The sequence below is a fragment of the Cyprinus carpio genome, chromosome B17, assembly GCF_018340385.1.
Source record: "Cyprinus carpio isolate SPL01 chromosome B17, ASM1834038v1, whole genome shotgun sequence".
In the NCBI taxonomy this organism is placed as follows: Eukaryota; Metazoa; Chordata; class Actinopteri; order Cypriniformes; family Cyprinidae; genus Cyprinus; species Cyprinus carpio.
In genome coordinates, this window is record NC_056613.1 from 17,792,855 (window position 1) to 17,805,917 (window position 13,063).

A 13,063-nucleotide genomic window follows, 5' to 3' on the forward strand; every position below is an offset into this window, starting at 1 on the left:
AATAAATGCTGTTCTTTTGTATTTTCGGTTTATCAAAAAAATCCAGAAAAAATGTCCACAGAAATATTAGGCAGCAAAAACTTTTCAACATTGATAATAATAACAACCATAATTAAAAAAACACCAAAAAAAAATAAAAACAAAAAAAGTAAATTATTTTAATTTAAAAAAAAAATATCATATCTGAAAATATATTAAAATACAATAAAAATTTAAACCGTTTTTACTGTAATAAATAAGATGAGACTTCTATTACAATATAAGAGACTTCTTTAAAAAAAAAAATGTAATTATAAAATCGTAAGTATTTTAAAACAGTGGTATATTTCTAATGGATTTTTTTTACATCCCATTCATTTCACCATGATCAGACAAATAAGCTGACAAAGAAGGAAATTCAATGGCAACATTAACATTAGCTTTGCATGTGTTCGACTGTCAACAACATGCTAAATGAGTTAGCATTTGTCCTGCAGATGCACAGTAGATCATTTACCATCAACATTAGCTAAACAGGTTTTATTATGCCTGAATACATGAACTTTGACTCACTGTTGTGTTTTATTTATTTGAATATTTACATAATAGCAGCAAATATCTCCCTGGGTACTGCTATGCTGTGACATCATACACCTGAATCCTGGCAGTTGTGGATTTCCACACACATTTCTAAACTGGAACCTCAAATGGGATTCAATCAGAGGTATGTGTCAGTTCTGACTATCTGATTTGAATGGAATGCAGCATAAGTGCAACAAGAGCAACTCATAAGGTTTGAGTGTTTGTGTTGCGGTGAGTGGACTCACACATCACTGCTTGTCTTGTTTTTCTGACACTACAGTGGGAAATTAAATGCTGGAAAAATCTGGATTTAACTTCCAGCTACACTGTCATCCCATTTTACAACAATGGGAAACTGCAGCGTCAGAGGGCAAAAGGTACATACACAACTCAGTGACCATTTCTCCAAGCACGTGTGACTGCATTTGGGATGTGTACTTGGAATAGTGTTACAGAGTCTGCGAAAAAGGGGTGGGAAAGAGAGAGAGAGAGTGCGTGAAAGAGAGCAAAGGAGAGAGAGTGCAAGGCGATCGTGGGGAACTTTTGACAGTTTTGTGTGTTTGTTCCAGAGTTGCGAGAGAGCAGCAGATGGCTTCACTCTGTGTGAGTTTGCCGTGGAGTGTGACTTTGCCTCTGGTTGTGCCACTGATGTTGCTATCCACCAAGTCAACAGCCAACCGGTGAAGTCAGTCTGTTCAGTCATCCCACCCTCTGACAGAAAGACAGTCTGTGCCTTAGTGAAGACACAAACATAAATTAATACATTAGTATAAAGTTTTAAAAAAGATCATATGATGCAAAATTCCAAGTCACAGAACATTAATTCTGATATAGTCCTCTCTTAGCTCTTAAAGCTACATTGTGTGTGTGTGTCTGTGTGTGTGTGTGTGTGTGTGTGTGAGAGAGAGAGAGAGAGAGAGAGAGAGAGAGAGAGAGAGAGAGAGAGAGAGAGAGAGAGAGAGATTTTCTTGATTTCTCTGGTCCCAGCTTAAAAGATTAGTTTTCCCAAAAATAAAATTCCGTCATCATTCACTCACCCACATGCCATTCCAAACTTGTATGCCTTTTTTCTTCGTCGGAACACAAAAGTGATTTTCTTAAGAATTTTCCAGCCACTCAATATATAACTGCTGATGTCAAACTCCAAAATGACAAATGAGCGTCAAAAATAAATCAAAAACACTGGTGCACATGACTTTTGTAAATTTCAGTCGTCATTCACAGAAAATCTTAACAATCATTTTAGTATTTCTTGGCACATTCTTGGGAGAAGTAGCAACATAAGATTTGTTCATGAATCAGTCCAATGCATGAACAAATAATTCATTTTTATCAGATTTTTAAACAAATCAGTTAATCCAGACAGACAGACAGATGTCAGTTTTGGAGATGAAGGTAAATACATTTGTATTTATTAATTTAATACCACATTATTTAGGAAAATGTCAGTTTTGGAGATAAAGGTAAATACATGTGTTTGTTTCTTTGTTTGTTTCTTTGTTGTGAACTGTCTGCTGTGTATGATTTGTTTCAGTCTAAACATAGTTTCCTTAATACTGCAAACCAAGTTCTTCATTTCCATATAAGTTGGTACTGATAAACTGGAAAAGCTAGTAATACCAAATCATCATATTGCTGGTTTGATTCCCAGGAAACACACAAGAAATGAGACCCTTGAAATCAAATATAAAGCATCTCTGCCAATTGAACACACATACTATACTGTTGTCCTGAACCATATTTGTCTTCCCTGAGTTCTGTAAATGTTACATCAAACCCAGAAATGGGTAAACTGCACAGCTGTACCCAAATAAAGGCCCCGTAACAACAAAAGAGCAGCATTATATGGCCACAAACTCAGGTGTTTTGTCAACTAGCGCTGCCAGCACAACTCAACACGCTCCCTTTATCTTCACACACTCCTTCACGAGACGTGTTCCTTTTTAATGGAACATCTGTTTTCCGTCCTTTCATCTCATGGGATTTTCATTTAGCCAAGTTAATTACCCTATCAAACCAGGTTGATTATCATATTCCTCGACTTAAAATAAATAAATTAATAAATAAAAAATTGGTGGCACGGTCTTGTAGCAACGGTTCAAATCCCATGCAGCCTCTATTGCAGGTACGGCCCACCACAGCACAGAGAACAGCTGTGTCTGGACCCAGTCCCCTGGGTGGATCCAGTACTATGTGCTAAATCGAAGTCTGGTGCAGGTTTGTTGAACAATCTCACAGTAAACATCGTTCCCAGACGTGCCTCTAGAGAATATAAAGAAATGTGTTAATGGTGATGAAAAGCAACTTATTGAATCAGGAAATAATCCTTGTGCCCTAGCCTTAATCCAAACTGCTCCCTTAGCGTAATTAATAAAACATTTTTCTTTTCCCATCAACCTCTATTGACCTTCATCTCTAGACATAATTGAAATGTCTAGTTATTCTTATTTCAACCCTTCAATTGAAGCAATTCAGCTTTGGAGGCGTCCGTTTCTTGTCAAAACTGACAGATCTTTATAATTTGGGTCTTTGTCCTTTACACATCAGTTGATTAATGTAAAAACAGGCCATATTTTCACTCTGTAACGTCTGAAGGAACCCTCCCCCACAAGCGTTTGAACACGCACAATAAACTACAGTATGTGGACTGTCAGAAAGCTTTATACAGTTACACAGGGATCATTACTTTAAATAGCTACCTGTACTTGAAATGACCTTTCACACACTGTCGTTATTGTATTAATCTATTCTAAAGATAATCTGTTAAATGAATTATACATAGCGTATTTCTGCCGTGCAGCGAGGCACAGGAGACCAGATGGCTCAGGGTGGAGCACTAACTGCTGTAAATTGTCAAGACAAAAATGGATGCTCTAAATATGGTCGTCATGCTGCTTGTAGGTAGAGAGGAGAGAAGCAACGGATGGAGAAACAAATGTGACCAAAAACATCCCAATAGACTATATCTTAGAACATATGCTTATACTCTAAATGAGATTGTCAATAAAAAAGTGGGGTATGATGTACGAAAAAGACTTGGTGTAGGATTTACTTTGAAACAATTTTTAAAAATTGCTACTTAAGTAATGCACTGAATATGATTTTATCTACAGTAAGTAGTAAATAGAGCAAAGATGATTGGAGTACGTTCTACAAGAAAGTACTATTTCAGTCTTTCTACATTTTTACTATTTTTACGCTGTATATAAAGACCTCCGACTTTACCTGCGTGACTTCACCGAGCAACGCAACTGCCAACGTACTTGAGTATTATTTTTATCTTCCCTTTACACACTCTCCTTTCCTGTCCTTTCTTTTCCACCTCTATCATGTGTTTTCAAACCATTCCGGTTGTCTCTCGACTACGCTCTAACGTCACACACAGACAGCAACACAATCTTGCTAACCTGCATTCTATCTCTACATCTTCTACTGCACCTCTTTCTTTCTCTGTGGGTCTCTGGAATTGTCAGTCAGCTGTCAACAAAGCAGACTTAATTTCTGTTTTTTCTTTACAATCCATACGGATTGCATCAGCAGCTTGGCCTTGACTGAGACCTGGATTCATCCAGAAAACCCAGCAACCCCAGCTGCTCTGTCTAACAACTTCTCTTTCTCTCAGACCCCACGTCAAGTTGGCCGGGGTGGGGCCACTGGTCTGCTCATTTCTAACAATTGGAAATACTCAACCCACTCTCCCCTACGCAATTATAATTCATTTGAATCTCATGCGATTACTGTAACAGCTCCTATCAAACTCCAGGTTGTGGTAATTTACTGCCCTCCTAGGCAAATTCTAGCCACCTTCCTAGAGGAGCTGGATGGGCTGCTGTCCTCATTCCCAGAGGATGGCAGTCCACTTTTAATCTTTGGCAACTTCAACATTCATCTGGACAAGCTACAGATTTCCATTCTGTCCTTGCTTCGTTTGATCGCAAATGACTTATCAATACAAGCACACACAAATCAGACACACGTAATCTCTTCAAAACATTCAATTCTCTCCTCTGTCCCCTTCTACCACCCCCCACCTCTTTTATAACAGCTGATGATTTCACCACATTCACAGACAAAACTAGAACAATCTCTAGTCAATTCACAGGCCACCCCAATCCCCCCCACTACACACACAGGACCTCAAAACAACCACGCCCACTGCTTAAACTCCCATCTTCTCCTTCTGTCCCCTCACTGAGGCAGAAGTGTCAAAACTTCTCCTTTCGAGCCATCCTACAACATGCCCTCTAGACCCAATCCCCTCACACCTTCTCCAAGCAATCTCTCCTACACTCTTACCAGCACTCACACACATCACCAACACATCCCTCCTCACAGGCACCTTCCCCACTGCATTCAAGCAGGCTCGGATAACCCCTATGCTCAAAAAACCTATATTAAACATTTCACTTACAGATAGCTACAGGCCTGTCTCTCTCCTTCCATTCATAGCAAAAACCCTTGAACGATTTTTTTCTCAACCAGGTTTCATTGTTTCTTTCACAGAACAACAAACTGGATGCTAACCAGTCAGCTTTCAGGAGTGGCCATTCAAATGAGATTGCGCTACTAGCCTTGCAGATTGCAAAAGCTGATTCTAAATCATCAGTTCTTATTCTGCTGGATCTAGCTGCTGCTTTTGATACTGTCAGTCATCAGATCCACCTGTCTGCCCTCTCATCACTGGGCATCACAGGGTTTCCACTTTGCTGGTTTCAATCCTATCTCACTGGTAGGTCTTTCAGGGTGGCCTGGGGAGAGGTGGTATCCAAAGCATATCAACTGGTCACTGGGGATCCTCAGGGATCAGTTCTTGGACCCCTCCTAATCTCCATATACACTATATCGCTGGGTCCCATCATACAGGCACATGATTTCTCCTACCATTGCAATGCTGATAACACACAGCTCTATCTCTCATTTCAACCAGAGGATCCAACGGTGGCAAAGACTGGGCTTCTTGTCATTCCTGCCTCTCCAACTCTACAGCATAATTTCACCATCCAGCTAGGTTCTTCTACAATTACCCCATCAACTTCGGTCAGAAACCTTGGTGTAATCTTTGATGACCAGCTGACTTTCAAAGACCACATTGCTAAGACTGCTCAACCTTGCAGGTTTGCATTTCACAATATCAGAAAGATCAAGAACTTTCTAACGGAGCATGCGGCACAACTTCTTGTTCAGGCCCTTGTCATTTCTATGCTGGACTACTGCAATGCTCTTCTGGCTGGACTTCCATCAAGCACTACCAAACCTCTACAAATGATTCAGAATGCAGAGGCACAACTGGTCTTCAACGGGCCCAAAAGAGCCCATGTTACACCTCTCCCCTTGCACTGGCTACCGGTTGTGGCTCGCAATAAGACATTGATACTTGCATATAGAACAGCCACAGGCTCAGCACCCACCTACTTTCACTCACAACTACAAATCTACATCCCCTCCAGAAGTCTGAGATCTGCTAGTGAACGACGCCTCATGGTACCTTTACAGAGAGGCTCAAAATCACTTTCCAGAACATCCTCATTCACCATTCCTGGCTGGTGGAATGATCTTCCCACCGCTATCCAGGATGCTGAATCCCTGACAATTTTCAAGTGACAGCTGAAAACTCATCTCTTTCAATGCTACTTAACTTCATCCTAAAAAAAATTAAAAAATAAATATTTATCTTTATTTATTCCTTCTCATTCTACCTTGTACTTATTTGAACAATGCCTAAAACGTGATATTATGAGCACTTGCTTTGTATGTTTGCCGAATCATTTTATGTATGCCCCAATTGTAAGTCGCTTTGGATAAAAGCGTCTGCAAAATGACTAAATGTAAATGTAAATTTACAGTATATGGGCTAAGCTTTCATATTGGATACAAATTATAGGCTATTCAACTAAATTAAAACAGTAAAACAATAATAAAACAGCAAGAACATAAAAGGAATAATAATAATAATAATAATAATAATAATAATAATAATAATAATAATAATAATAATAATAATAATAATAGCATAACATTGCCTTGGCAATAACAAATTGTAGATAATAAATTGTATGGAATTTACCCCAGATTGAATGAATGAATAAATGAATGAATGATATTGAAATTGACAAATTAAGTTTTAAAAATAGAGTTTCTAAGCACTGTCAGAGAAAAAAGGTGATAATAATAATAATAATGGTGTTATTATTAGTGGTATACTAATAACAAAAATAATTAATAATAAATAATAATTATTATAAATAATAATAATAATAATAATAATAATTATTATTATTATTATTATTATTATTATTATTATTATTATTAGCCTATGCTTTCGACTCAAAATCTTTAGTTTATACTGATATATAGAACTTACATTTACATTTAAATTTAGTCATTTAGCAGACGCTTTTATCCAAAGCGACTTACAAATGAGGACAATGGAACTTAAGAACTTAAGACTTAAAACTAGCCCCCCTCTCTTTTATACTTCAAACTACATATTTATTGTATAAAAATCACAGCTGTTACAATATGATACGTTAGTAACATTCATTTTGGCACAGAGAAACTTCTCATCCAAGTGTGAAGGTTTCTAACTACAAAGTGTCATTTTCGCCTTTTTTATTATATTTTTGGCCTTTTGCCACTTTAATAGAATGTGAGAAAGGACCAAAATAGAAATAGAGGGGTAGCGCATTAGGCATTAGGACACGTTGTGAGCCAGATACACACACTTACTACACAGCTCAGTGTGTAGCCTACAGTAGGCGCATATATGCTAATCGCTAGGCCAATGCTCTGACATTTCCATTTTTTACTGAGGTGAAATTGAGGTTAGTTTAACTCCTAATTAATCACATTAGTCCTGAACACATGGCTGCAGGCAACAAACTGCCTTAATTCCAATCATTTGTGTACATTTAGACAACAAATATTCCAGTTGCAGGGAATTGGAGCAAAAATGTGTTCTGAAAAAAGTTCTAGACTTGGGAATGTAAGTGAGCCTTTCATAAGCTATCGAAACAAACAGAGAAAGATGACGATGGGAGCTATTGTAATGTAGCATAAGACAGGGTAAGAAAGTTTCTCCGGGTGACAGAGGGGCTGCTGTCTTCCACGCAGCACGTTTGCATGCCAGCGAGTCGCACGCGCCTCCGCTACTGTTTAAACCTGCACGGGTGTCCCACGTGCACACGCTAATCGCACTGAGTGCTCCCCTGCATCTCGTTTTATTACCTTGTTGACACCAGCTGCTAGTTTTTAAGCACTTTTAAATGCGGGTGTGAGTGGTGGCTCAAATCACAGAATTAATGCCGTTATTCGCCACGCTTTTCTTTTTGGCAGCGACTTAAGCCCTAGACTTAACAACAAGCCTGTTTTTTTATGCATTCCGACAGCTGGTGGGAATAAGACTCTTGCCAGTGAAATAAAAAAAGACCGCACATGAAAACACAAAGAGATAAGTACTGTGCACATAAACCACTCCTGATGGCTCTAATTCTCAGCAGTGGGCCTCTGAAATTGTTCTTGCCCTGAGAAAAGTTACTTTCTGCTGTCCTAATATTAGCATAATGATTAGGTTTTTGTTTGGTTGTTAGTGTTATTGTTTTAGTCAATGTAAATTCCCTTAATAAGAAAGTAGAACAATCTTTTCCCACAGAGTATTAGGAGTAACTAGGGATCCAGATCCAACAGGTATTTTAATGTGAGTCCAAATACTGTAGTTATGCAATGTGTGGCAAACAGGAGCTTAAAATTCTTTAAAAAGTGTATAGGTACTTGTGAGAATGTGCAAGGAAATATGGCAAAATAAATAAATAAATAAAACAAATACAAAACAACAAAGAAAAAAACTAAACAAAAAACAAACTAAACACAAACAAAACAAAACCTAAAATAATAATAATAATAATAATAATTGACTAAACTAGCTGAAGTTGTGCTCTTGTGGAGTTATTTACAGCATGCTAAACATTGTGACAGAATGAGAAAATTCTGAGCAGAATGAGCAATGCTCACATTTTTGTGCAGTGGAGTCAAGTGATAAAAATGGCAGGATGATGGAAGAGTAACCTTGACCACAGTATCTTGAGGGGCTGTCAGAACGGGTTGAGTCTACAGACAAGAGGCGCCGTGATTGCACTGACAACAACAAGCTGCTAGCGGAGTGTGTGTGTTTGTGTGTGTCAGCTTCTCTATGGTGTAATGTCGAGAAAGAGGGAGGATCTGAAGCCTCAGGTAAAATACATACAAATTCCAAATGGTGCCAGCAGCACCTGCTTGATTTACATTTTCTAATTGCAAAAGAAAGAAAAAGCCAAAAAAAAAAATGTTTCATCAATACATTGACAAGTGTATGAGAGGAACAGCACTGGAAGCGCAGAATAATTAATCCAAAAACAGAATTAACTCCGTTGTTTCTTTGTTCGTATTTCGAGGGCTCGCTTAGTACACAGTCAGTGCAGATAATATGGAAGTCTGTTTCATCCTCAGAGTAATATAAAATAATTGAATAAATAAACAGATAATTGTAACTTTATTTTTCATAACTGGGACTTTATTTCTCATAACTGAGACTCCCAATTCAGAGGCTGCATCCTTCCAAGGCTGCATTTGAAGACTGAATGCGTCACAGCAGTGCAATGAAAGCTGTCACATTTCAAGTCAAGTCAAGTCACCTTTATTTATATAGCACTTTTAACATTACAGATTGTGTCAAAGCAGCTTTACAGTATTAAATAGGAAAACAGTGTGTCAATAATGCAAAAGGACAATAGTAAACACTAAATTTTTTAGTTAAAGCAGTTCATCATTGACATTGACATCAGTGATGTCATCATCCAGCTCAGTTCAGTTTAAATAGTATCTGTGCAATTAAGTTGACAATATCGATAGAAAATAGGTGTCCTCAACTAAGCAAGCCAGAGGCGACAGCGGCAAGGAACCAAAACTCCATCAGTGACAGAATGGAGAAAAAAACCTTGGGAGAAACCAGGCTCAGTCGGTGGGGGCAGTTCTCCTTTCAAAGACTCCTTCAAATGCAGCCTCGAAATGCATCCTTCATTTCCCGGGCCATGAAGGATACAAAAAAAATGGATCCTTTGAGGCCCAGACTATACCAGTTATTGTGCGCCAACAGAATTTCTTTTGAGAGAAAATGCCAGATTACACTTTTAAATGTAAGTATTGGGTTTCAACTTACTCGATTTCAACCCATTAAATGGAGCACAAATGGAGACATTAGCTTAACTCACGTTTCTCAGACGTTTCACCTGAGATAAAGACTCTCACATGTCCTCTAGGGTTACAAAATGGATCTCAACATTACAAACCGTGCTCAGATTATCCACAATACCAAAGTTTGCGAGCAAAATCTGATATTTCAGTATATTTCTAATGCACTTGTCATTAAGTTCTCCCAAAACCAAAATTATTTGCGCTTTACTACCCACATTAATTTTTCCCAGAACTTTAAGAAGAATGCATTTGGTTTATTTTTTAGTGACATACAAAAGAAACATGGCAAAAACAACCACACTTTGGATAATGTGCACTGGGAATTACTGGCAGATGAGGTGCTTTGCAGTTGAGTCCCAAAAAAGTTGCAGCCCGTCAGACAATGACACACAACGTACACATAGTTGAAACTGGTTAGCCTGGTCGTCTTTTGACACCTAAACCAAAAGCCCTTGCTGAGAGCTCAACAAACAACACCTGCACAGGCTTCCCTGCAAGTCGTGTCCTTGATGGCATTCCAGTCACCTGAGAGAAAGAAAAACGTCCCAGGTCTGGCACTTATTGCACCCCCCCTCCCCCTCCCCCCACTATCTCTCATGCTCTTTCTGCTTCCAAAAACACAAAAAGTATTTTGTTGTGTGTGACTCAGGTTGTGCTGTGCAGCAGAAAAGACAAACAATGGAGTGAGTGAGTGAGAGAAGGGAGGGGAGACAGAAAGGGAAAACAGACCGAGGGTCAGAAGTCTCAGATGACACAGGTGTTGCTGCTGCCACCAAGAGTGGCACTAAAATTGGCAGGAGCTCCACTGTTGAGCTTCTTAGCAATGTGGCTGTTTGGCAGATGAGGACATGGCTGTGATTAGCAGAAGCGCACTTGCACTAACAGTGAATGACGGCGGAGGAAAAAGCGATCGGAGGGGGGAACAGCTGTGAATGAATCCAGTAATAGAGAAATGTTGTGCCAGATTGACCAGCACTTTATCAGATGTAGCTAATGCTGAAAGAAAGTGTGACACCTGTAAAGGACAACGAAGACCTGCAGGAAAATATGTAATGAAATTTAGACATTTAAGTGTCTGCTATATTCCAGGTTTAATTCTAGTGCAACTCAGTTGACAGCTTTTGTGGTATAATGTTATCTACCACAAAAAAGGGGGGAGGGCAGTTTAAAATAAAAAAATGTGAAGCTTATTTTAGAAAAAAATTCATTTGGTCATTAAAACTGCATTATTTGAACTATAAAAGTGTTAACATGTATATTGTAGTGTTATTCTTGGCCACAAAGATGTAAAACTGGATATAATTATATACAGAAAATCTTTGTAGTGATTTTTCGACACTAAAATCTTACAAAACACATGGTTTATGTCATATGCAGTGTTTTATTGTTAACTAAAACTTATAGAATAGTTTTTGGTAATTGAGATAAGGCTAAAATAAAATATAAATATTACGCTAAAAATGTGATAATTAAAATGAAAATAGGAAATGTGGTAATACTTTACTTAAAACTTTTTGTATAATGCATAATAAAGGGGTATTAAAGGGTGTATAATGCATTAAAATTATTCAGAATGCGCTTTGTAATACATTATAATTATAACCGAATTTGAAATGCATAGTGTAACAATGAATTGATAAGTGTTATAATGTAATAACTGTGGTTACAATTAGATTGTACAATGCATTATACAGTAAAGTGCATTACAAGGCATAATTAATGCATTAAAATACTTTTATAATGCATTATACATAAAGGCTTTTAGTAAAGTGTTACTAGAAATGTAACAGAACAGTAAAGTAACAGAAATACTTTAAGTTAAAGTATTAAAATGATGAACTAGAGCTGAAGTAAAAATATTTAATAAAAATTATGAAAAAAACAACATTTCTAAAACGATTAAAATAGTTAAAAACTTTAAAAATAAATAAATAAATAAAAAACGTTTTATATGGACACTTGGCCTAACTGATAATCTCACAACAACAGTGACTTGCCGCAAATGACTGATATATCTTGTGTGCAAATGCAGAAAAGCTGAAGACTGCTTAACTCTGCTCCAGAGTGATGTTTCGCAAATACAAAGCTTGTGATAATGAAAAGCAAACGAATCCGAATAGCTTTGGTAGAAGTCTTGTAGGGAGCCGTCATCATCGTCAGACTCAGTGTAACAGACACCTGACAATAGGTGAGTCGTGTATCCTGTCAGATGTCTTTGTCATGGCCGCCTGTTCCCTGAGGTGACAACACCTGTGACTTCAGATCCACATCACTGTTCACTCTCACGCTAACACTGCCAAAAAGGGACATTTCAGTCAAATTCACAGGGTAGAGTCGCTCTTGGAAACATTGCTAAAGATTGATGTCACAACCATGTGTTAATGAACCTCATCCACCAAGTGGCAGCTTTTGAATATGCATTTATGTTATAGCATCGCATAAAACAGTATAGGAGAAATACTACTTCATGAGTGATGAGTAAATATTCCAAAATAATACATTCTGTTCTGTGTTATTTTGTAACCATCTTTAACATGCTTTGATATTTTTACACATCTGACCAACTTGTACAGTACATCCATTTATAAAAGATCCATGTCAATGACAGTTAAGAATGCACAGAATTAAGTTCTGGCCGTTACAATAGGCTAAAAATTATTTTCATGTTACAGATAATAAACGATAAAAAGCTGATTTTAAAATTGTATATTACATTCTTAAAATAAAAATAAAATTAAAAAAAACACTAAAAACTGAAATCAATTGTTTTTGAATGCTACAAGTAAAATTAGCCATCACAACATTATAATATACAATACACTTAAAAAATGCTAACATCTAAATTAACTAGTTCTACTGAAGTCAAAAATATTAATATTACTGAAAAAACCTAAATAATTTATACCAGCAAAACTTGTTTTTTTATGGGTTAAGGCTAGAAATACTTTTTAAGGTAAAAATTGCATGGTATAACTTTTTTAAAGATTTATTTTATTTTTTATTTATTGGCATTTTGCCTTTATTAAGATAGGATAGTGTACAGTAGACAGGAAGCAAACTGGGAGAGAGAGAGAGAGAGAGAGAGAGAGAGAGAGAGAGAGGTGGGGGGCAGGATCAGGACATGTCCTCGAGCCAGGATTCGAACTCCGGACGCCCACAACACAACAGCGTTATACTGTATGTTCGCACACTGCGCACTAGGCTATCAGCACAAACGGTATTACTTTTTATAGTTTATGAAAATGTATTCATATAGACTCATGAACTCAAATAGATT

General features: G+C 37.4%; 1 long non-coding RNA gene across 1 annotated transcript; it reads left to right on the forward strand.

The window, feature by feature from the left end:
- Nucleotides 1–222: 222 nt before the first annotated feature.
- Nucleotides 223–1,735, forward strand: LOC109108073. The gene is made up of 3 exons (XR_002020843.2): nt 223–703; nt 842–938; nt 1,131–1,735. It is a non-coding gene; the product is annotated as an uncharacterized LOC109108073 (long non-coding RNA).
- The last annotated feature ends 11,328 nt before the right edge of the window (nt 1,736–13,063 follow it).